Below are 25,014 nucleotides of genomic sequence, written 5' to 3' on the forward strand. Positions count from 1 at the left end.
ACAATCAAAAGCTTGACAAAAGGTTAAATAAAAAAGTTAACATATTCATAGCTACAAAATCTGAACAGGATTTCTGCTTGGAGTGTGGGATATTAGGGTTCTACCTGTTTATTTTTCTTCTCCTTACCTTTCTGAATTTTCTAAAGTTTCTGTGCTGAGAAGGCATTGCTTTATGATTCTGAGTATTCTCTCTGAATTGCAGTTCTGCGGCACAATGTTTAGGTGTAATGATAGGGAAAGAGAGTTCAAAGGATCCTGGAGACACGCGCCACTGGCTCATCTTTACCTGCACTCCATTCTTCCTCTTGTCCCATTGCTATTATGTCCATCTACCTAGGTACCTTCTCCACGGTCTTCACATCCCTCTCTCTCACTGCATTACTGACTGTGCTCTTTAACCCTACCTCTTGTGCTATTTCAAATATTCCTGATTTTAGTCACTAAATAAATCTTCAAAATACAAGATATCTTAAATTTGTTTTTCAAAGTGTTCCTAACAGCTAAATGAAGCTATTAAATAAAAGATGTCTTGCAGGTTCGTCGTGATAACGAATTGAGACCATCTGAAAAAGGAGAAATCTCAAAACATTCCTCATGCTGATTCAGCCTTAATATTTTCCTTTTATCAAATATCAACTTGGAGATAAACCTTTTAGAAGTTGGTCCATTGCTTACAACAGACCCTGAACAGTTTTTTAAAATTCCCCTTTATCTGATGGAGTAAAGATTGTCAGAGATGAGCCCCAGCTGGAGCCCAAACTAGAGTAATTAAGAAGCAGAAAGCCAAAGTACTCTCCTATAGCTTGTTTATTTTATTAGAAGATTAAACAGTATTACTGGTGCAGAATTTGTCATACTTATAGAAACAGAAAGAGAGCTCATCGTTTAAGTGCTTTGTGTAATAGATATGAAAGTTAGAGCCCTACACAACAAGACTGGGCCATCAAACAGTAAGTGGTATGCTAAAAAGAAAGAAAGAGAAAGAAAAAGAATAAGAAATATAATTTTACTTTTATGGTAAGAATAAAGCCATTACCATATACAGAAATGGCTCGTTCAAACTCTCACAAAATATTCCTCTGTGGTCAAGAGAAATAGAGAGAGAACTGCAATTTGAAATCAATACCAACTTACCTGATGTTTTTGGTACACTCTTATAAACCTTAAGTATACTAGGGGGAGGGGAGAAACATATAATAGCATGAGCTAAAATCATCCAATCACTCTGTTCACTCTTACTACCCCTCCCCAAAGGAAACATCATTTCTAATTCTGATCCTGTCTTAAAATTATCCTTATGCCACTATTTATGTATGTTATTAAGCAACTTCTTTTTTAAGTGAGAAGAGGGGAGATAGTGAGACAGACTCCCACATGCACCTTGACCAGGATCTACCTAGCAACCCTGTCTGGGGCCAATGCTCAAATCAGTCAAGCTATCCTCAGTGCCCAGGGCCAACCTCAAACCAGTCAAGGTGCTGGCTGTGAGAGGGGAAGAGGAAGAGAAGGGGGAGAAGGAGGGGAAGAGAAGCAGATGGTTGCTTCTCTGTGTGCCCTGATCAGGAGCGAACCCAGGACATTCGCACACTGGGCTGACACTCTATCTACTATAAGCCAATCTGCCAGGGCCAAGTAACTTTCTGATACAGCATATGGCTCATTTATAATGTCTCCCATCTCCCCCTGTCATCCTAATGTTAAAATGTATGTGGTTATTTCTGCATCTGATACTGTTGTGCTTATCCAGTTCCTCTTGTGGAGGAGAGCCTAGACCAGTGGTAGTCAACCTGGTCCCTACCGCCCACTAGTGGGCGTTCCAGCTTTCATGATGGGCAGTAGCGGAGCAACCAAAGTATAAATAAAAAGATAGATTTAACTATAGTAAGTTATTTTATAAAGATTTATTCTGCCAAACTTAGCAAAAAATCTGACATAAAATACTTGGTAAGTAATTATTATTATATGCTTTAACTTGCTGTAACTCTGCTTTATAAATCTTATAAAGTAAAGTTACTTCCCTACTTTATAAATCACCATTACTGTGGAACTGGTGGGTGGTTAGAAAATTTTACTACTAACAGAGATACAAAAGTGGGCGGCAGGTATAAAAAGGTTGACTACCCCTGGTCTAGAGGAACAGCCGAGGAGAGGAATATAGTGCCAGCAAATATAGGAAAATTGATTATTTAATGTCAGCAAAATACAGGAATTCTTGACTTAAAGTTTCCATCTATCTTGTAAATTAAGATGAAATCAAGAGGTATGGGTATGGTCAGAAATTCAAAAAGAATTAAAAACCTTTACTAAGCTCCTCCTGAAGGAACTGTGACCGTTATCCCAGCCTCAATTGGGAATTTAGGGAAGCACTCACGAAGGAAGTCTCAAGCTGGCACTTGAATAATAGGAATGACTTAGGAAGGTGTAGAGAAAGTGGAAAAAGAGCACCCCAAGCAAAAGAAGAGTTTAAACAATGGTTTAAAGTGTGGGAAAGGTAGGGGTGTGTAGGCTTCAGGTTGTAGATGGTAGATATGACAGGAGGGGTAGTCATGAGTCCAGCTAGGGGAGCTCCTTTATTGTGTGCTATCCATTTATGATTTTATATGTTTATGAGGTGACACCATGGAAGAATGATAAGCAGGAGGGAGACCCGCTCACTTTTTATGTTTTATGTAGTTTACTATGGCAAGACTAAATGTAACAGAACAGAGGAAATAAAATCAGAGAGATCAGTCTGATGGCTTCTGTTAATGTTTCTACTAAGAAATGGTGTGAAAATAACAGAAGGAATGGATTAGAAGGGACAGGTTCAAAGATAAAATAATCACAACTAGAGAATTGACTGACTTTATGGGATGAGATAAAATTGATTTGTTGGGAAAGAGAATGATTTATGATTTACTCCTTGGTTTTTAGTACATGTAACCAAACAGTGATATTACTGAGAGAGGAATTACAGAAATAAAAAAAAGGTCTAGAAGGGGCTGGGGGTGGGGGGAGGCAGAGAAATTGGAGGATCTGTTGAACATTTAAGTTGAAACGTCAAAAAATTATTAGTGTGTATAAATCTAAAGCTCAAAAGAAAAGCAGCTATAATTTCAAGGTGGTGGTTGAACCATGAGAATGAATTCCCCTTGAAAAAGAGGGCTGAGACCAAAATTTTAAGTAACACTAACTGTTAAGGGTTAGGCAACAGATGATAAAAAGTCTAAGGGAAGAACCAGGTGATACAAAGGCCAGAGAGATCATGAAAGTAAAGAGTTACAAAAATGTCATGGTCAGTAATATCAAGAGTCACAGAGGGATGAAGGGGACCATATGGAGGCTGGTCATAACTGGCTTCTTGGCAGGTTCAGTATCATTGAAGAGGAAAAGCCAAGTCAGACCTTAATATGGAAGGAAGGGTACAGGCTGCCCACAGGTGAAGAAGACATAATTGAGGCTCTTTAGCAAGTAACTTGACTGAGAATGGAAAGAGAATGATGGTCAGTGTGACCAGATGAACGGAGGGTTTTATTTGTCCAGGGAAAAGTAAAGATAGGCATGTGATTTGCTGAGAGTCAGGTAGCTGCCTGGTATATATTTCTCTCTTTAGACAGTAGAGTATGAGGTAAGGTCTCCTCTTGAGAATGAGAAAGGTTAGCCTGGGGAGAGAATTTGAAGAGGGTAGAAAAATTTTGGAATTAGAGAAAATTGAAAGAGAATCTAACAATACAGAGTGGTCTTGTATTGGGCACTGCTGAGGTGGAAGGAAAAACGAGAAATTCAGCCTTTGTTTTTTTCTATTTCTTCTTCCTGTATCAGCCTCTCCAATTCTAACTTTTACGCTCACCCACTTCCAACTAAAAGAATGAGGACAGTGATGACACCGTCACTACTATAACAACAAAGAAGACATTGCACACTTTCTGTATCACTTGTGGGATACGAGTGGGAACAAGCCAGCTGTTGGAGGATGCAGCCACAATGTGTCAAAATGTGCACATTACTCGATGACATTGTACCTCTGCTTTATGCTCTGAGAGACATATAATAGTCCTTATCTGATAAGACTGTATGAAGACTGTAACATATGGACAGGCCTAGAACACTGCTTGATCTATTGTAGAATATCCATAAATCTGACTTCCTTCATAAGTAAAAAATGATGATTAATGTGTTAAAATGGATGGAAGAGAAGGCAATCACAGTAGATGATAAAATAACAGAAAATAGGGTAAAGGGATGGGAAAGAGGCTTGCTAAGTAGATTTTCATGGCAAAGAAAAAATGCATGAGAAACCAAGACATCGATGGAGATGGATGTTTCTAAAGAAAGATGCTCAAATACAAAAGTGTGGAGGAGGGCAAGGAAATTACTCAAGCACCATTAATCACAGTCCTTGATGTCTATCCCTTTGGGGTTCAGGAGCAAAGAAACAGGCAGCAAAAGCATGTGCAGTCCTGTGTATCATTCAGAGAAGCAGCTGCTACTCAAATCTGGAAAGTCAAAGCTCTAAAATAAAATAAAATAAAAAACTAGAGCCAAACAAGATCCCAGAAATAGCATACTTGTAGAAAACCACTCACGACTTCTGGGAAAATAGATTTAGAGTTGAACTGAGGATAACATTGCACAACATAAACATCAAAAGAAAAGAAACAGAACTTGATTGGGTTTATCCGAAGGTTTCTGTCGTTGATCCATTCAGCAAATAATTATTGAATACACAGTGTGGGCCAAGCACTGTGTCCTCGGCAAGAGAACGATTTCTCCTTTAGCATATTAAGGTTCATCCGAAGAGCTGGCTTTATGGATCTGGGAACCACACAACTTTTAGAGCAGAGGAATTCAGTCTAATGGAGAAAAATATCAAACTGGAAATCCTGAAGAGGTATGAATATAGTTCCATCTGTCACCAATTAGCTGGACCACCTTATTTATGCCTCTGTGTCTCTATACCTTTGAGTTAGAGCTTCCTTTCTGTGTCATAAATGTAGATCATTGTCTGTAAACATCTTTAATATCTCCTGCAGATACATTATCAGGCTTCTCTTTGGCCAACATCATTGGTCATCTATAAGATATTTTCTAAATAAGATTTATTATGAGGAGACTAAAAGAACCTTAAAAGTGAGGGGGGAAATTGGTCATTAATTAAACATATTTTGGGGGGGATACTAATTATGAGTGATCATCTCTCACCCACTTCATCTAATATAGCATCATTGACATAATACATGTCCATTAATGACTCAATGAATGAAAGAGCATGATTGTCATGTAAGATAAAAGAAGTTTCTATGACACCAAAATTTGACCAACCTTACACATTATTTAGCATCACCTCCCTTAGTGAGATTTTCTATCGGGTATTCAGAATGAAAAATCACATTCTCAATCCTGGTTGAGAATCTTGATTCTAATCAAGTTTTAAAAAGAACATGGAAACAAATGAGTAAAATTTGCCGACGGTTCTGAGTTATTATTCTAGACAGTGAATGGAAAGAAGCAGCATAGGCAGTCCAGATGATTTAGTCACATTAGGATCGGAAATTGCATCGACCCCTGAAGTTTGACTTGCTGGAACATAATGTCCCATTACATGTTTAAACAGTAAGGGAATGAATGGTGAGACCATGGAAATGGTTTGCAGACACACTTCGAGAATATTAGCAGCAGAAGGAGTAGACAAGAACAGTAGATAGGAGAGAAAAAAGAAAGATCAAGGGAAGGACTTACTACAAAACCAAACAGAAGGGAGAAATTAAAAATTCTCTCATTAATGTACTGGATAGACTATCTTGGCTAATAAAATGTTTTTTGGCATCTTGTAAGGGACTGGAGCTGTTTAACTGACATACCTCGCTCTTTAATGATGATTCACAGAACAGAGAAATGTGGAATGTTAAAGCTGGCAGTGCCCTCACTGATAAAAAGTGCATTATCACAAGACATACCTTATGAAAAGCCCACTTCTCTCTCACATCAACTTCCTGCTAAGCAAACACATCAACCCTCCCAGTAGCTTTGTTTATTAAAGGTCAATTCTTCCTCTGGTGCTTGAATTGGCCAGTGGCTAATATGGAGACCATCAGCCAGAGACTTGAAAGAGTCTTCCATGAGGTTGTGGTATAATACTCTCTCTCTCTCTCTCTCTCTCTCTCAGCTCTCTCTCTCTCTGAGCTCTCTCTTGCAGTTATCTCCCTGAGAGACTGCGTTGGGTTGGTTGTAACCCTTGACCAAAGGTCACTGCTTCCTCTCGGGTGGACCTCTCCCCACAGCTCTGGGCTTCCAAGGACTAGGAACTGTAGAAGCCTGGTATTAGAAACCCTAAGATACCATACCACCTCTTACCATTATCCTCAGCCTGTGCACAGCTTTTCAAATTGACCCTTTATTAAACCCTCTGGTTATCTATCACAGCTTAACTAATCACCTGAAGCTATAGTAGCTTAAAATAAGTCATGTGTTAGCTCTCCCAGTTCTTGTGGGTCAAGAGTTTAGAAAGAACTTGGCCAAGGAGTCCTGCTTAGGATTTCTCACGTGGTTGCTGTTACATGGGCTTCAGTCATTGGAGTCTAGATGATGTACTTCCATGATGGCTTACCCATATGGTGCTGGCTGTTGAAAACCTCAGTTCATTCCCATATGGGTCTCTCTATTGGGTTTTATGAGTATGGCACCTGGATTTTCCCATAACAAGTATGTGTATGACAGAGAGGGGGTGGGAGGGCGGGAGGAAGAGAAGGAGGGAGCCATATTGTCTTTATGGCCTCATCTCCTGATTTACAGAGCACCACTTCTTCATTCTGCATGGTGTTAATGGAAGCAGTTAAAAAGGTACCCTGAAATCAAATGAAGCGAAGACAGACCCTACTTCTTGATGGAGACATGCCAACTTCATACTGTAAGGGGAGGGTGTGGGATGGGCTATATATATATGTATCAGTGTGGCCAGCTTTGCTAAATGTAGTCTGTCAACTTGTTCTTGAAGAAAAGTTGATGACTCTGCCATCCCTTTTCTGCTGGTATTGTGACACAGTCAAGATGATTCTAGGGTTACTCCAGATCTGGAATTATGAACATGTTCTTAAGGATCAGATAATGATCTAAACACCAGGAAGATGAAATGGTCAGTTGATACAGGCAGGGATGTAACTGAGTGAAGACCAGGATATAGACACATTCTCTGGGTACAGCAAGTTTCTGAAGGGAAACTCTATTTACTGGTAAAAAAAAAAATGCAGTTCAGTGAGAGGTACATTTTTAGATTATAATGGCCATTCAGACATGTGACTGGTCTCAGGCCAGCCTGTGAGGTCAACAAAAGATTGCAGAAGATCAGGAGTCAGAGGAATAGACTGTTGAATTGAACAGACCAAAATTTTAATTCTTGTTCTGTCCCTTTTTTGTTATAAGGTTCTGGGCACGTTGCTAAGCTTATCAAACCTCAGTATTCTCACCCTTTAAATAAGGCTGCAGTTGAAACACCTCTTTGGGGCAGGCAGGATCTAATCAGGAAAACGGAAACCACTTTACATATTTACAGCCAGAAGAATTTAATATGGAGCCGTGGTCAACAGAGGATGGAGAAGCCGAGCATCAATAGAAGATTTTGAGAAAATTCAGAAATTCGTCACCATTGGAAGCCGTTTCTACCAGCAGGAGAGAGGGACCACAAGGAGAAGTGCCCCCAGGAAAGCTGGGGGCCCCAGGGATCTATCTGCAGGAACCAGAGCCTCAGGAGAAAAACAACCCTTCTTAGTGTCTGTCAATGTTACACTCACTCTCACTTTTCCTTTACCTTTCTCCAGGCAATAATATCCAAAAAATGAAATGACATCAACTTTCTCTAATCCAATTATAAGTTCATAACTTTTTAAAATAAAAATGTTTCTAATGCATGTTTTTATTTATTTATTTATTTATTTATTTATTTATTTATTTATTTATTTATTTTTTGTATTTTTTCTGAAGCTGGAAACGGGGAGAGACAGTCAGACAGACTCCTGCATGCGCCCGACCGGGATCCACCTGGCACGCCCACCAGGGGCGACGCTCTGCCCACCAGGGGGCGATGCTCTGCCCCTCTGGGGCGTCGCTCTGCTGCGACCAGAGCCACTCTAGCGCCTGGGGCAGAGGCCAAGGAGCCATCCCCAGCACCCGGGCCATCTTTGCTCCAATGGAGCTTTGGCTGCGGGAGGGGAAGAGAGAGACAGAGACGAAGGAGGGGGGGGGGTGGAGAAGCAAATGGGCGCTTCTCTTATGTCCCTTGGCAGGGAATCGAACCTGGGTCCCCTGCACGCCAGGCCGACGCTCTACCGCTGAGCCAACCGGCCAGGGCCTCTAATGCATGTTTTTTAAAATCACATAATTCTTAATAAGAAAATGTTTGTCCCAGCTTTGGGAAGCATTAAGGCATTTAACAAATTTAGTATTGGGTTCTTATAGTAAGTGTACAACCATGAATTGGTACCCATAACATGATTATGATTATTACTATTGTTATTAGAAACTGTGTAGATGGGAGTGGGGAATCAGGCCCTGACTGAGGATCTGGAGAAGGAATCAAACATTGAGACCAGGCATTTGTTAAGATAAGGATTTGGGTACAAAATGCCTTAAGAGAGAAACCTAAAATGGAAAACGAAACAAAGATTTAGGCTGGGATTACAAAAACAATAGAGAAGCCCACTTTTGAGACCAGGATACTATGGTTGTATAAATACTATGTCTCTTCAACCACTGAAGTCCTAGAAAGTAGTGGTCCTTGGAACCTCCTCTGGAGATGGGGATCAGGAGACACCTTGCAAAGAAAAAGAAATCCAGCCAGAGAATCAAGTAGGTGATTACATTAACCACATCTGAGGAAAACAACCAGGAACAAATTCGATTCTGACTATGTTGTAACCAAATCCTATTAGCTCTGAGAGGTTAAAGCAACCAGCATCAGAATGCAGCCCTCACACAGCAGAGCTCAGTTCTGCAGACGAGGCTAGCTCGCCGAGTTGCACCTGCCTGCTTGATAGCACGCACACGAATGTTGACAACAAGGCTTGTCCCTGGCATATGTGTTCAAACTGGCAAGAAGCAGAATCTTAGACCCAACCTATCATCTTTACCAAAGCCATTTCACTTTCTACTGACCAGAGGTCCTATGTCCAACAATGTGGATGTTTTAAAACAATTCTTGTTTGTGTGTGTGTGTGTGTGTGTGTGTGTGTGTGTGTGTGTTTACGTGTTACTTTTTATTAGAATGCCCCAATTATTACATTTCAAACAAGCTCAAACATGTCAAAGGGACCCCGTCACATTAAATTCATCTAGGTACGTAAGTGGCAGAGAGAAAACGATGCTTTGGAAAGGAATCAAAATACACAAAGGCGTGAAGAACCTGAATGCCTTTCTGAGACAGGAATGCAGCGGTAAGTAAAGAGGGCTCCAAGACTGTCTGTATTCATCAAAGAGGAAAAGAAGGTCAGCATTACATAGAATGGAAAGTGGCCTTTCCATGGAGACTTCTGAACCTAATTTATCTTGCTTCACTACGACAGGAAATGCACTACAATGTTCAGGATGGGGGAAAATGACAATTTAATGATTATGGAACATCTTTCACTTTCCCAGCGTAATTGAATGATCTCAACATCAAAGGCAGAGCCAGTAGCCTTTTGGAAAATGGAATGTCGTTTTCTTTCCTTTTCACTTTTTACTCCATCAGTGAACTTTAGCATCTTCTCTGGCTTTATTTATCCATTTTCCTTTAGCACTGATACAAAACAGACCCGACTTTAAGAGTACCATGCAAAGTAATCATTTATGTTGGAAACTTTAAATGGATGAGACAGAACCACTTCTGTATCTGTTACATTTTAATGACTTTAAATATATCCAGCTGAATGTAGTTCAGACTTTCAATCTTACAGGTGAGGGTAGCCTGACATAATTCACATCCTATTCTACCAACCACCTCATCAAGGAAAGCATACAAGCTGCCGTCTCTGAGACACGCCACTCTCCCAAGTCACCAATTCTCCCATCAGCATTGTCACATTTTAGAGTTGTTTTTATCATCAGTTCTTTATATTTTTTCCCCAAGCATTGTTTGCTAATTTTAAAGGAACAGAGGTGAAACTCCTAATACTGAACTCATAGAAGGCATTGATGTAAGACAAATATAAATTTCCAATATCTTTGCTTTTCTAATATTGAACTTAAAAATCTTTTTTAAAAAAATTTCTCGGCCCTGGCTGGTTGGCTCAGCAGTAGAGCATCGGCCCAATGTGTGGAAGTCCCAGGTTCGATTCCTGGTCAGGGCACACAGGAGAAGCTCCCATCTGCTCCTTCCCCCTACCCTCTCTCCTTTCTCTCTATCTCTCTCATCCTCTCCTGCAGCCAAGGCTCCACTGAAGCAAAGCTGGTCTGGGCACTGAGGATGGCTCCATAGCCTCTGCCTCAGGCCCTAGAATGGCTATGGCTGCAACAGAGTAACACTCCAGATGGACAGAGCATCGCCCCCTGGTGGGCATGCCAAGTGGATCTTGGTTGGGCGCATGCGAGAGACTGTCTGATTGCCTCCCCGCTTCTAATTTCGGGGAAAAAAAAATTCTCATAGAATGGAACTTCAGGGGTAATAAATCTTTCTCTAGATTAAAAGCTTGGCTCTCACTTGCCATCCATAATGCCTACAAGAAAAGTACATACAGAAAATTGGTATTGATAAAATAATGATAACAAACAGATAAGAGTTAAGGGAGAGGATATCATTGGTTTTTGTTTGTTTCACCATAATTCACCTCAAATCCACATAGGTTTGTACAATAAAATTTTTGCCTAGAATGAAACCAAAGTGTAGTGAATATTGTAGAATTCATGAGAAAAGTATGGTAATTACTTCTTTTATAGACAACCAAGTCTAGGGTTTAAGCCTCCCACTGTCTTCTTTTGTTAGGTCCCTGAATCAACAACTAACAAAAACTTAGGTGGAGGGAAGATGAATGTTTCCCCAGATTCCAAGAAAACGGTGGCAGGCATCTTCCCCCTTCCTTTGTCCCCACATATTGAGACGCTGGTGTTCACTCTTAAGGGAGAGAAGAGAATTGCTTATTTTGCTCATTTTCCTTTTTTGAGTTAAGAGCCATTTGCAGCCGGGGCCATTTAAAGCATCATGATTTGGCATTTTCTTTTGGGACTAGAGTACCTTTGGTTTCGGAAGCTCCTTTGACTCATTTCCTCGGGGAAGCAAGAAAGAGGAAACGGGGAGCTGGCAGCTGAACCGGTGCTCTAGGATTTTGGAGAAGAAAAATAATGAACACTAAGACTTTCCTCTGGGCGACCAAGACAGCTTGCCAGACTGGAAAAGTAGAGGGAGACTAGAATCCGGTGCGCTCATCAGCTTTTGCTGTGACAGTGCTACCTAACAACTCAAAACCCTCAGTGGCTTACAGCAGCAGACGTGTATTTCATGCTCCGAGATCTTTGGGTCAGCTGTGGTCAGAAGGAGTTAACTGGGCTTCTCTGGGTCAGGCTTTGGGTCATGTTCAGGTTTGCTCTACAAGTCCTTCTTCCAGAACCCAAGCAGAAGGAGCAATGACCCCATGAAGCTAGATCTTTTCATGGCAGAGACCAGAGCTCAGGAAGGCTGATGGCAGTTTGACAAAAATCTTATAGACCCAGTTTGAAATTATACACTATCACTTTTGCTCACATCCCAGCGAAGGCAAGTTATGTGGCCAAAACCAACTCAATAGGAAAAGAGCATTTGGCCTTTAGAGAATCCACGAGAATGATGAATTATGAGCAAATTAATACAGTCTCCTATACCTGGGGTTTGGGCTTCATTTCTCCTCATCATGGCATTTTTTTTAATTGAATATGTTGGGGTAACATTGGTCAATAAATTTACATGGGTTCCAGATATACCATTCTATATCACATCATGCATCTGTATACTCCACTCTACCATGCATTCACTTCTTCTATTACCCTTTATCGCCCTTTTACTCTCCTCTATAGGTGGACTCCAGAGGGTTATAGAAACTTGTAGGAATTGTTTATGCAGTCTGTGTACTCATCTGTGTTCCTTATTTTCCCATGCCTCTTTTACTCCTCTTCTTCAAAAGAGATCAGAAAAATCCATCCTGCTGTCCTCCATGCCCTCTCTTCCCACAACCCCCCCTGCCAAGATATCAAGTCCTAATCCTTGGAACCTATAAGTATTAACTTATTTGGAAAAGAGGTCTTTGCAGATTAATTAAGTTAAATCCTTAACTTTTTTTAAGGTTTGTTGTTGTTGTTGTTGTTTTATAGACAGAGAAAGAGAGAGTCAAAGAGAGGAATAGACAGGGACAGACAGACAGGAACAAAGAGATGAGAAGCATCAATCATTAGTTTTTCGTTGTGCGTTACAACACCTTAGTTGTTCATTGATTGCTTTCTCATATGTGCCTTGACTGTGGGCCTTCAGCAGACCGAGTAACCCCTTGCTTGAGCCAGTGACCTTGGGTCCAAGCTGGTGAGCTTTGCTCAGACCAGATGAGGCCACGCTCAAGCTGGTGACCTCGGGGTCTCGAACCTGGGTCTTCCGCATCCCAGTCCGATGCTCTATCTACTGTGCCACCGCCTGGTCAGGCTAGTTAAGGATTTTGAGATGGGGGTTTTATCCAGCCTGAATTAACCAGATGGGCCTTAATGCAATCATACATAATCTTATAAGTAGCAGAGGCAGATAAAGCCTTAGTATACACACAAAGAAGGTAGCAATGTGAAGATGGAGGCAGAGATTATAGTGATGTGGCCACAAGCCAAGGAATGGCAACAGCCAACAGAATCTGAAACAGTCGGTGAACAGATCCTTCCCTAGAGCCTTTGGAGGAAGTACAGCCCTGTTGACACCTTGGTTTTGGCCCTAGGAAGCTGATTTTGGACTTCTGGTTTCAAGAACTGAGAAAAAGTGAGTTCCTATGGTTTTAAGCCACCACGTTTGTGATAATTTGTTACAGCAGCCCTGCTGAACTAATACTATGCCTTCCATAAAGAGACTTTAATGTTGAAAGATGAAGTTTTCTGGTAGATTAAATTTCCATAAAAGGAAGAAAACAGAAATACTGCCCTAAAGTTTTCAGTTTGATCACTGGCCAAGTTAATAATCTATAAAAATAAACTGTAATCTCTGTCCTTTTCATACTGGGCATTTCTGAACATCTTTATGTTATATTTTAAAGTGATTGGTCCCCTTCTTATAATTACCAGTAAGAAAAAACAAAAGGAGAGAAAAGATTTTTTTTTTAAATATACCATCCCACAATGAAATGCCACTTAAACCTACTAGAATAACTAAAATTTAAAAGATTGGTGATAAAAATTATTAACACAAAATGAAACAACTCACCAATGTGGCAGTTACTTACAAAGTTAATCATGGCCAAGCAATTCTACCCACTAGGTATTTACTCAAGAGAAATCAAAACATATGCCCACAAAAGTACTTATATATCCGTGATTATAGAAGTTTAATTTATAATACACCAAAACTAGAAACAACCCAAATATCCATTAACAGGGAATTGGATATATTCGCATAATAGAATACAATGCTGTTATGCAAAAGAGCCAGCCACTGAAGCGTGCAACAAAATAGGTGAACTGGCTTTTTCTCCTGAGGGATTCTCAAAGCCTCTCGTGGTTTCATCTTTCAAAGAAAATATTAGGCTAGGGTATAAGTTTGGATGTTACATTATGTTGAGTGATAGAAGCCAAATGTAAAATAGTGCTTATACTGTATGATTCCATTTCATGTGAAGTTGTAGGATAGGAAAAGTTTATCTATGATGATAGACATTAGACCAGTGGTTGCCTAGGACAGGGATGGGGAGTGACTGCAAAGAGAGAAGAGGGAACTTTCTGGATGGATCAAAATGTTTTATATATATTTTCATTTTTTTTTTTTTTGTTTAAGTGAGAGGCAGGGAGACAGAGAGGCAGACATACTCCCGCATGTGCCCTGACAGGATCTACCTGGCAAGCTCCCTCTGGTTCCAATGCTCTGCCCATCTGGGGCTGCTGCTCCATTGCTTGGCAACTGAGCTATTTCAGCACCTAAGGCAAGGCCATGAAGCCATCCTCGGCACCCAGAGCCAACTTGCTTGAGCTATTCAAGCCATGGCTATGGGAGGAAAAGGAGAGAGAGACAGAGAGAAAGGAAGGAGGAGGGGTGGAGAAAGCAGATGGTTGCTTCTCCTGTGTGCCCTGACCAGGAATCAAACCTGGGACTTCCACGTGTCAGACCAATGCTCTACTGCTGAGCCAACTGGCCAGGGCCAAAATGTTATGTATCTTAATTAGTAGTACAGTTGCATACATTAATCTAACTCATCAAACCTTATACTTCATATCTGACATTTTATTCTATATAATTACATTTCAGTAAAGCGATTAAAAAATAAGTACCTTTCTGAAAAAAAAAAACTAACACTGATTAATATTAATCAAACATGTTAGAAAACAGATCTCTCAGATTCTATCAGTTCTATTTGATTCAAGGATCCTAATGAAATGCATGATCAGACTGGCAGGAAGAAAATAAGCAAATGAGATAGAAGCATCTCTAGGTCCCAGAGCATTCTGGGTCTGAGTTGACTCTGGGACAGGCCCCAGGAAAGACAGCTGGATGTGGCGGGTGAAGTGAGGGAGGTGGAACACAGCGATGGAGACATGTGAGGCTTCAGTCTCACCTCCCCACCCGGCCACAGCCAGCCATGAAACCCCTTTCCCTGGTGTGGAATGCCTTTGAAGACAGCAGAGGAGGCAAGGCTTTTCAGTCCCAAAGAGAAAACCAGTTTTAATACAGAGCCAGTGCTTTCTCGCTAATATATAATTGTATTGCCTTCTTTTCCTGAAGGATTTGCAAGGTCTCCCATGGTTTCCCCTTTTAGAGAAAATGTCTGGGGCATGAGTACAGATATACTTACAATTGTTATTACATATAGTTTGACTATTTCAGATATAATTAACCACCTTCATCTTCATCCTGAAATACTTGAGGAATTGTTTTATAAGCAATTAAAGGTGTCTATGATAGACCATTATCCCTTTTAAAAGCTCACTCAATTCTAAAAGTTTCAATTCATTTGATTATATATTGGATAATTTCCTAACATCTAATTTTCTAGAAGGGTCCACTATTCTTTCTATCTAAAGCTGTTTTGTGGAGGGATTTAAAATTTCTACTCTGTGCAAGCTTGCTTAAAGAAGATAAGAAGTTCTGAAAGTTGCCAGCCAATGATATAACCTGATCATGAAATAGACTGTATATTTTAACAATTCTTGCGTACATTTCAGGTCCAGATTGCCTACTGTACATCAACTAGATGCCTGATAGACACACAGGGTTGATCATTCAGTAATTAAGATGGCAGTCATCAAGATGTTCCATAAATTTGACATAGAAATTAACATGTTGATTTGTTGCTCCGTGATCCCTCCTCCCCAGTCACACTAAGTGACACATCAATTTCATGTTTTAGGAAGTGAGCCCTCCACCCCTTTATTTATCCCACAGCCAGTGTGCTGTGGGGCTGCTATCATGACTTGTTGACATAGCAGCGGTAAGGCAGCCTTCTTCTGAATTCTCTTCTTCCCAGCTGTAACTCAGAGCTCTGTGTGTTCTCATACACACTCAAAAGAAGCCTATAATTAAAGATGCCCTGGGAGAAATTTCCAGAAAGAAACAGAAAACCGAAACACTGTTTTGAAGCAACCATGAAAAAAAAATCATCAAAAAAGATAGAAACTTGATTCAGAAAATCAAGAGGGAGAGCCTAACCTAGAAGACATTCAGGTTACAAGCCTCAGAGTAGAGACGTAATTCCCTTTGTTCGTATATACAAAAGGATAGAGAGTCTATATAACTCACAGTAGCTCTCCTATCTCCCTCCCCTGGGGAAACGAAAGCCCAGGCTTAAGCCAATTGCAGCCAATATTTTTTTGTATGTTTATATTATATCTGTCATCTTCCTTGCAGTACAAATTACTGCCACTGAAAAGCAAAAACAAATGGCCAAAATAAGAAAAAAGGAAAAACAAAAAACAGAGATACTTCTCCCAAAGTTTACTATGCCTTTAATATTTAAGACTGCCAAGGGCAGTTTTATGACAGAAGCTGATCCCAAACTTTAACTATTTCAGAACTTCTTTGTTGAAGCACAGATTGCTGAGCCCAGAATCTCTGATTCACTAGGTTTGCCTCTCTGAGAAGTTACCAAGGGCTGCTGATGCTGCCGGGACCACACTTTGAAAACTCCTGTGGTGGTCGAGGTTAATGACACCTCTTTCTGAACACTAACTCCTCCATCTCTGCCTCTATCCTTACTCTCTACCCATAAGAGATGGCAATAGCCCCTTCTGTATAACAATAATGAGCCAATAACAACCAGGAGTTTGAGACAGAGAATTACTGAACATAGAGATGGGACCTGCCCTGTTTGGATCCCTCCAGTTCTATGGAATCAACCTTGACCTCTGGAGACAGGTTGCAGATCCGTAAGGAGGAAAGCTGCCATTCTCCATCTATAATACAAGGGATATAAATACAGCATACCCCAGAAAATTAAAAATATGCAGTGGAATTCTAAACATGGCTGAGAAAATTCTGCAAGAAGATGGAGATTATCTGGGAAACTTGCAGATAAAAATTTCAGTGGCTTTGTGCCAGAAAAAACAACCCATTACAATTAAAAACAAGTTAAATCAAACTGCCTGGGCTTAATTGGGCTCACTCTGAAAAGTGTGCCCCCCCCCCCCAGTAAACATGGTGCTTTCAGCAGGTGAGAATGAAATTGTCCATTCTCTTGAAACTAAGTTAAACCCCCACCTCTTCTGTCCTTCAAGCAAGAGGACGCCAGGCTTTCTCTGACTGGCGCTAAGGCAGAAGAGTGTTGCGAAATGAGAAGAGCAATTCCAAGGGATTCAAGGTGTCACCCAATTCACACACCAGGAGGTACCTACTGGTAGTCAACTGGTATCAAATGTTATTCTTATCTTTCTTTCTCTCTCTCTCTCTTTTTTGAGGGGGATTGTTTTTTAGGTGAGAGTACGGGAAATAGTGAGGCAGACTCCCATATGTACCCCAACCAGGATCCACCTGGCCAACACCCCCCTTGCCCTCCCACCACTGCCCCACCTGGCCAATGCTCAAATCAACCGAGCTATCCTCAGCTTAGATCAACCAAACCACTGGCTGCGGGAGGGAGAAGAGAGAGAGAAGGAGGAGAGGGACAGGGAGAGAAGCAGATGGTCACTTCTTATGTGTGCCCTGACCGGGGATCAAACTTGGGACGTCCATACGTTAGGCTGATGCTTTATCCACTGAGCAAACTGGTCAGGGCCTCAGATGTTCTTTTGTGGCTATAAGGGTTGATTCTACAAAGATGCTGCAGAATCAGCAACATGGAGGTGATTCCAGCACCTGGTGTTGACATTCTCCTAACACACGTGCACACATAACATTTGAATGATGTTGGAGAAAGCCAATGTGGGACAATGAGGAAAATGGTTTCCAAAAAAACTAAGGAGACCTGAAACACCTGTGCAGATTATTTTTTTTTCTATGCAGATTATTAATACCTATGACCCAGGACCCTGATTGCCCCTCCTCACATCTCATTTCTCATCAATGCTTTCAAGACCCCCATCATTTTGATCCAACGACACCTGAGCAAAGAGGGGGACAGAGGCAGAGGGAAGAAAAGCTGGGCAGGCGGAAGGCCATGCTCAGTGCCCACTGGGATTAGCCTTGCGACCACATCTCCCTCGAGGCTTCCATTCCCACCCGCCCTCCCTGGATTCTGAACACATGCAGAAACAGGCAGACAGACAGGAGGGGCCGTACATAAGCTTACAGAACTTTTTGTAGGAAATGCAGGGAATTGAGAGAAAACTACCCATATTCAAAATCAGAGAAGCAAAGAAAGAGCCCTTGTTCTGCTGACGCCTGCTTTCCCCGCATGCTGTCGGAAGTTGCCTCTCAGGCCTGAACTTGCCTGAACAAGGGTGGCTCTTGGTGGCTCATCCTGTGTCCAGAGGATTTGCCTATTAGTCACAACCCTGGTCTCCCTGTGTGTCTGAGAAAGTGCCGTGATTCATCTTGACAACTGTCAGTACATTACCTCAAATGGAATAAGTGGAGATGAGCAACCTGGTGCCGGAAAAGCACACAAAAGAGCGGATGCCACTTCCTGTAATGCTTCCAAGGTCTGGGCTAGAAGAGTTGATGAGGCAGGAACCCTGGGCCGGGAGCAGCCCCGCAGAGAACCGCTGTGTCAGCACACTCTCTAAGTCCTGCCCTTCAAATGTCAGAACTTATCATTTTGCTCAGAAGCCCTGAAATGTATTCCCATGAATAAAACTGTTTGTTATGTTCCTTCATGTTAGTCTTTCTTCCCTAAACAGCACGTACTTCAGGTCCTAAGTGAAGTAATTTTTGTTTGATCATTTAGTCAGTTCTGCATACTCAACTCATATTATACTTAGAAAAAAACATATACCTATGAGCCACAGAGTCTACGCTTAGGCATATTTCCAACCAAAATGTGCACATACGTTCACTAGAAGATAATAAAGCAATAGAATGTTCACAGCAGTCTTATTCTTAATAGCCCCAAAGTGGAAACCGCCCAAATGCACATACACAGTGGAGTGGAGGAGTTGTGTGTGTTCGCACAAAAGTGGGGGTGATATAATGAATCTCACAAAGTGTTGAGCGAAAAAAGCCAGACCCTAGAGAGTAATACGCATGATCCATTTCATATAGACAAAAATGAGCAAAATCAGCCTCTGCTGTCAGGAGTCAGAGGAGCAGCCACACCCGCTCAGGGAGGGAGCAAGAGGAAGTTCTGGGGAGTTGGAAAAGGACTGTTTCTTAATCTGGATGTTGCTTACAGACATGGGCAGCTTATAAAATGTATCAAGCTGTCTGCCTATGATATGTTCACATTTATGCAAAAAAAAAGGTTAATTAATACACACACCACACACCACACACACACACACACACACACACACACACACACATCAAAAAGATAGTAATAATAACCACACCAAAAATACCTACTAGGCTGTCTCTAATAAGATTTTTAAACTTCAGCATGTGAATGTAGTGAGCAGTACAAACAAGAAAGGTTATAAGAATTTGTTACATAAACCATTCTGTCCATATAGGGAATAAGATGGCATGTGACATAAAAGGCTCGTCCCCTGCATTGTTGTCCTTATAAGTGTCGTACACCAGTGAAGGAACATCTAGCCACACGGAATTCAAGATGTGATACATCAGTTTCCCATTCGTGAAACTGGGAAAGGACCGTGTGCTATAGGATGCCTTTCTCCCGAACTTTCCCAGGGAAACGAGGATGCATTTCTCAGCCTCTTTCTTCCATCCTTAGATCCCACTCCAGAGATAAAATGTAATCAGAGGAGACAATCGATCAATAGAAAACTCATTTTGCCTAGATAACTAACAAATGGGTCAACTCATAAATCATTTCTTAAGCCTTAGCCAAAGTTGATCAGAAATATTTCCCTGAAAAAGAAAGCATTCTTCTCTTAAAAGGGCAGCGTCCTCTGGATAACAATAAAACTCAACTGAGTCTTTGCATGAGAATATGTTTCTAAAGAAATAGCTTAAAGGAGTTGCAAAAAGGCCAGAATGAGTGAGTCACATACACTGGTTCCATGTTCATGAGTAGAAATTCCAAAAAAATACAAACATACCCTTTTAAACATCAAAATTTTTACTTTAAACATGTTAAATGAAAATACCTCTATTTGATCATCCACATTCAGTTGCAAATACTACCTGGACGTGGGCACCAAGGCTGTAAGGACCATTCCAGTTCACAGCCTGTCTGCTGAAGCTGGATGGGGTGGGTGGGCACCCCTTAGAGTTCTTTAGTCTAACATTTTAGATCTTGAGGCTGAACAAACAGAAATCATACACATTGTGCCCATGTCAGTGAGTACTGTCTTCCAACGTTTCCTAGTTAGTTTCCTTAAGAAAGGGCTATATAGTAACTTAACTTTCCTGTGTTCTAGATGAAATGGGAACTAGTTGATGGCTAAATGGCTTACCCAAGATCACTCAGGAAAGAGTGACGGGACAAGAATTAAGAGTCGTGTCTCTGAACCTCCAAATCGGTATCCATTCTACTGCAGGGCATTGTCTTGCCCACGAGGCTCTGAACTATTCCCAGGGACCAGTGGTCCACGGCAGGTGGTCCGCTCAGATTCCACTTAGAGGGAAATGTAGAATAGAATAACGCTGGCAGAACTGGACAGGGGAATGTCTACAGCCCCGGACAACAACCTAATGCATTTCTAAGAGACAGCACAGACCTCTTCATTTACTGAAAATGGATATTTCAGGAACTTAGCAAAAAAACTGGTCTTTAAAAATCAAAACAGAGTTTAATATTTTTTTAATTTCCATTTCCCAGCCTTGAGATTCTGATCTCAGCCAAGGTAAGAAGCATTCGGTTGAACTCAGCCTGAATTGCAGACCTGCAGTGATTGAGAACAGAAGCTAAATAAATGATAATTTGAACAGAAGCTAAATAAGTAAATAAATGAGAACATAGGCTAACTCAGTGGTTATTATTGAAAACCATTATGATTCTCTGTGATTTGTTGTACAGCAATAGCCATACAGATCTTCAAAGATAGAAACCATATATGATTATCAGTAAAATGGCATAATCCAGAATAGATAGCCTTGCATCAGGACCCCTCAGCTAACTATAGGGGTGAGCAGGTTTCTTATGTGCTTTTGTCTACTCCTGACACATGCCCAACACATGGTCAGCTTCCTCACTCATGGAGAGAGACCCATTAGCAAAGGGCAATCAGACATGGCAGCCTATCAGAAAAGCCCACACGCTGGAAGATGTGTCGGAGGCATTTCATGGCAAGATCAAGTGGTTTATCCCTGGCTTTCTCTTCCAGAGTTTCTCAAGATGATAATAAGGGAAACACAGTGTGAGACACGCACACGCACACACACATACACATGCACGCAGACATGTGCACGCCAAGCTGTACAGTGAGGGAACTTGCTTATGCATGCGTCTTGCTTTATACACTTTAATTAAGTTATTTGTGGCCTTGGGATAGGGAGGTAGGATTCTGTGATTATTTTTTAATGGAACAAAAATCCATGTTGGAGCCTCTTCCTCGCAATTCATTGCTGCCAAAAAATAACATGTCACACAATTACAGACTCAACATATTCCTTTAATGTTCTCATTTTTACCAAGACAGACAAATCATTGCCACTTAGAAACCTCCCCGTCTTAGGTTTGAACCAAGTTAATTTGATAATTATGTTACAGTAAAAGGGCAGAGCCTAACAGCTGCCGTAGAGAAAGGATAATTAGCATTCACGACTTTTATTTTTAGTTAGCATTGTTCTCACTAGAGTTATTGTTCAGAAGGACTCTCCTGACTCATTTCACAAAACATATTATGGAAATTTATTTTAAAGTTTCCTAAAGCTTATTTTATCTGTCAGCTATTACTATACAACAAATCACAACAAACTATATGATTTTAAATAATAACCACTTAGATAGCCTATGTTCTTATTTATTTATTTACTTAGCTCTATTTCAATTCTCATTTATTTAGCTTCTGTTCTCAACAGCAGCAGGACAGGGACTTAGGTTGGGTTCGGCTGGGTGCTTCTTGTCTTGGCTGATCTCCATCATGTGTCTGGGGGTATCGAGGTTAGTTGTTTTCAACCTTTTTACATTTGGGGACCCGTGAAAATAGGAGACTTATTTCAGGGACTGCTAGGGCAGAAATTATCCTGAACATAAGTGAATTTGACTAAGATCATTGGGTCTATTATCTTCATACAACATCAGGATGATTAACTCTTTCGCAGGTCAATATGAAATTTCTGGCAGACCAACCCAAGGACCAGTGGTCAAAAAAGATTGATGTTGGTAGTTCTGAGTCTGGGAGTTGACTGGCTATTGGCTGAGGCAAAGGGATGTTTGAACCATGGGCCTCTCTCATTCTCTAGTGGGCTAGGTGAGCCGCAAAGAACACCACTGTTCAAGACTTGTTAAGGCTGAGTCTTAGAAGTGGCAGATCATCATTTCTTCCGCTTTTTACTGGTCAAAGCAAATCACAAAACCAGCCCAGAGTCAAGGGCTAGGGAAATAGACTTCACCTCCTGAAGGGAGGAGCTGGAAAGTCTTATTGGACAGAGTGTGGACACAGGTCAACTATTAATTGGGGCCACCAATACAACTAATCTTTCATATTTTAGTCTACTTTCTTCAGCTAATTTTTTCCAGTTGCTAATTATATTCTAGATAGTCTTGGAAATAAGATGTTGAGCAGAACCACAGTTCATGGACTTTCAGTACATAACCATAGTCATGTTACAATTTTATATTGAAATAAAAACTGATTTTCCTAGAAGCATTAAATCAGTGCACCCTGAGATTATCAAGGTGGGAAAACCTTTGAAATTTTAAGTTAATTGTCACAGCTTCTAATAGAGAGCACTTAGAAGTCACTCCATAAATATTCATTGACAGTTTTATGTGAAATAGATAGTAGACTCCTTTGACACACTCACTTATCTCTTCATATTGTATTTTCCACTTGTAGCTTCCTAACATCTCTTCTAATCTAAATACATGTACTATTAGTTTGTGATTAGCAGCTAATCTGTTTTATGTCGCAATGTATTAAATGCTTTATATTAAATGAGTGCATTATGCATAGACTCATCTTACGCCTTTTCCAGTTTGGGGTTCTATCAAATCCTCTTTGTTTTGACTCTAACTCCATGCTCCTCCATTCTCCCGTCCTAAGTACTTCCTATACAGCCAATGACACAGGAGAGCTTTGACAATGCTGATGCCTGGGCCCCATCCCTGACTTTTTGATTTGGTTGATCTGAGATATGGCTTGAGAATTGGCATTTTGAAGGCTCCTTGGGTGGTGTGAAGCCAAACTGGAGAACCATTGGTCTCGTAGGTCCTCACACATCACTTACTAAAGGAAGACTTTTGTGACACCACCTCCACCTCCCTCCTGTTGTCATAAACCCTAGTATCCCACTTTTTCTTTTCTTCCTGGAAATCATCAGAGTTGACAGCTGGGGTCTTGTATTTATTTATGCCTTTGCTTGACTGCTTGTTACCCAGGGAGCACCTCTAATTTTGCTCTGCATGGAAATACCTGTAATGGTAGCTAGCACGTAGTAAGCATTAAAAAAACACTTGTTAGGTGCATTACTCTACTGCAGTAGAAGCACCCACTTTGTGAATTATAACTGAAATGTAATGACCTAGGACAGAGGTTCCCAAACTTTAACCCAGATAGACGTGCCCAAAGAGCTTGTTAACACATGGCTTGCGGGGTCTCACCTGCAGAATTTCTGATTCAGAGTTCTGGGGAATGGACCCGAGAATTTACATTTCTAATGAGTTCCCAGTTGATGCTGATGCTATTAATCACAAGCCTGTGGCCCATAGGCTTTTGTGGAGAGGCAGCAAAACTACAGTGACAAAAACTATAGCCTATAGCACCCAGCCTGGTTTCAACCCCAGTTCTGCTACTTCTCAGCTACATGGCATTGGAAAGCATGCCCAGTCTTCTAAGTGCTATGGTTACCCATGTGACAATGGGAAAGACCCTTAACCTCATAAATGCTTCAGTTTCTCCATCTGTGCAATGGAGACAATCCCGGAATTTACCTACTCAATTTGTTACAAGGGTTAAATGAATTAATAGTCATAAAATACTTGAGAGAAGGCTTGACAGGTAGGAGACACAACAGAAATATATTCATGCATTATGCTTCTAATGGACATTTATTGATAACACTCCTGCAAACTGACTTTAAAATTTTTAGTTTTCTATTTGAAAATTGAAAACAACTTTCTCATACAATACACATGTTAATAATCACTATGGCATCCAAGTCTCGAAGCCTTCAATAGCAGATTAATAATCATCAATATAAATACCATTAATTGATCACCCAGTCTGTGTTGATGCTTTACAAATGTCTTATTTTATCTTTCCAAATATGAAGTAGGTGTTCTTGTTTTCAATTAACATGAAGAAGTTTATTCTCAGAAAGGTAGTGATAACTCAGTGAAGTAACTGAGCCAGAAAACTCTGGAATTCAGGCTTTAAGAATCTCTTCAGAAGTGAGCAACAATCATGAGTAATGGAGAAACTTTAATCAAATTAGCTTAAGCAAAAAAAGAGAATTACTGGTTCGTGTGTCTAAAAATTCCAAAGTATCCTGATTCAAATACCAGCTGAATTCAGGGGTTCAATTGACTGATATATATATCATCATGCATCTCATAACGTTTCAGTCAATTACGGACCACATATATGTCAGTAGCCCCATAAGATTATGGAGCTGAATTTCCTGTAAGAAATGGAAGAATTATTTTTCTCTGATGGGAGCAATATTTGTGGGGTTTGGCAATAGATTCTCTCAGCCTTACAACAGCTCAATTTTGAGGGCATATATTACATCCCAATCCATCAACCACTGCCATGTTTCAGCAGAGAGAAGCTTGTGTCCCTAGGACTGCATATTCAGAAGGCGCTACAGCCCTCCCAGCTCTAGCCTGAAGGCCTTCAGAGAACATTGCTATAATTGTTTTTGAGAACCCAGGATTCTGTACAAGGACACAGGGCCAAAGGAGCTATCTTAATACATATTAAAGTGCCACTGTCACTTTAGCAAAGCTCTCTGTGGTAGTGCGGAGCTAAGCTGTTTCTGTACTTTGGAAATATTTTCAGGTTGCAATGATATCAACCATAGATGAGTTTTATTTCTTCCACCAATTTGATGTCAGAGAGAACCCTTCATGCCTGACTTCCTCAATGGAACCAACAACAAATTTCTAAAGTAAAAATATTGAGTCATCTGCTCTAGACCCTCTTCATGTTCAACACAATCTCTTTCTCTCTCTCTCTCTTTTTATGAATACCACAAAATTT

Source organism: Saccopteryx leptura, chromosome 5 (assembly GCF_036850995.1).
Source record: "Saccopteryx leptura isolate mSacLep1 chromosome 5, mSacLep1_pri_phased_curated, whole genome shotgun sequence".
NCBI classification, from domain to species: domain Eukaryota; kingdom Metazoa; phylum Chordata; class Mammalia; order Chiroptera; family Emballonuridae; genus Saccopteryx; species Saccopteryx leptura.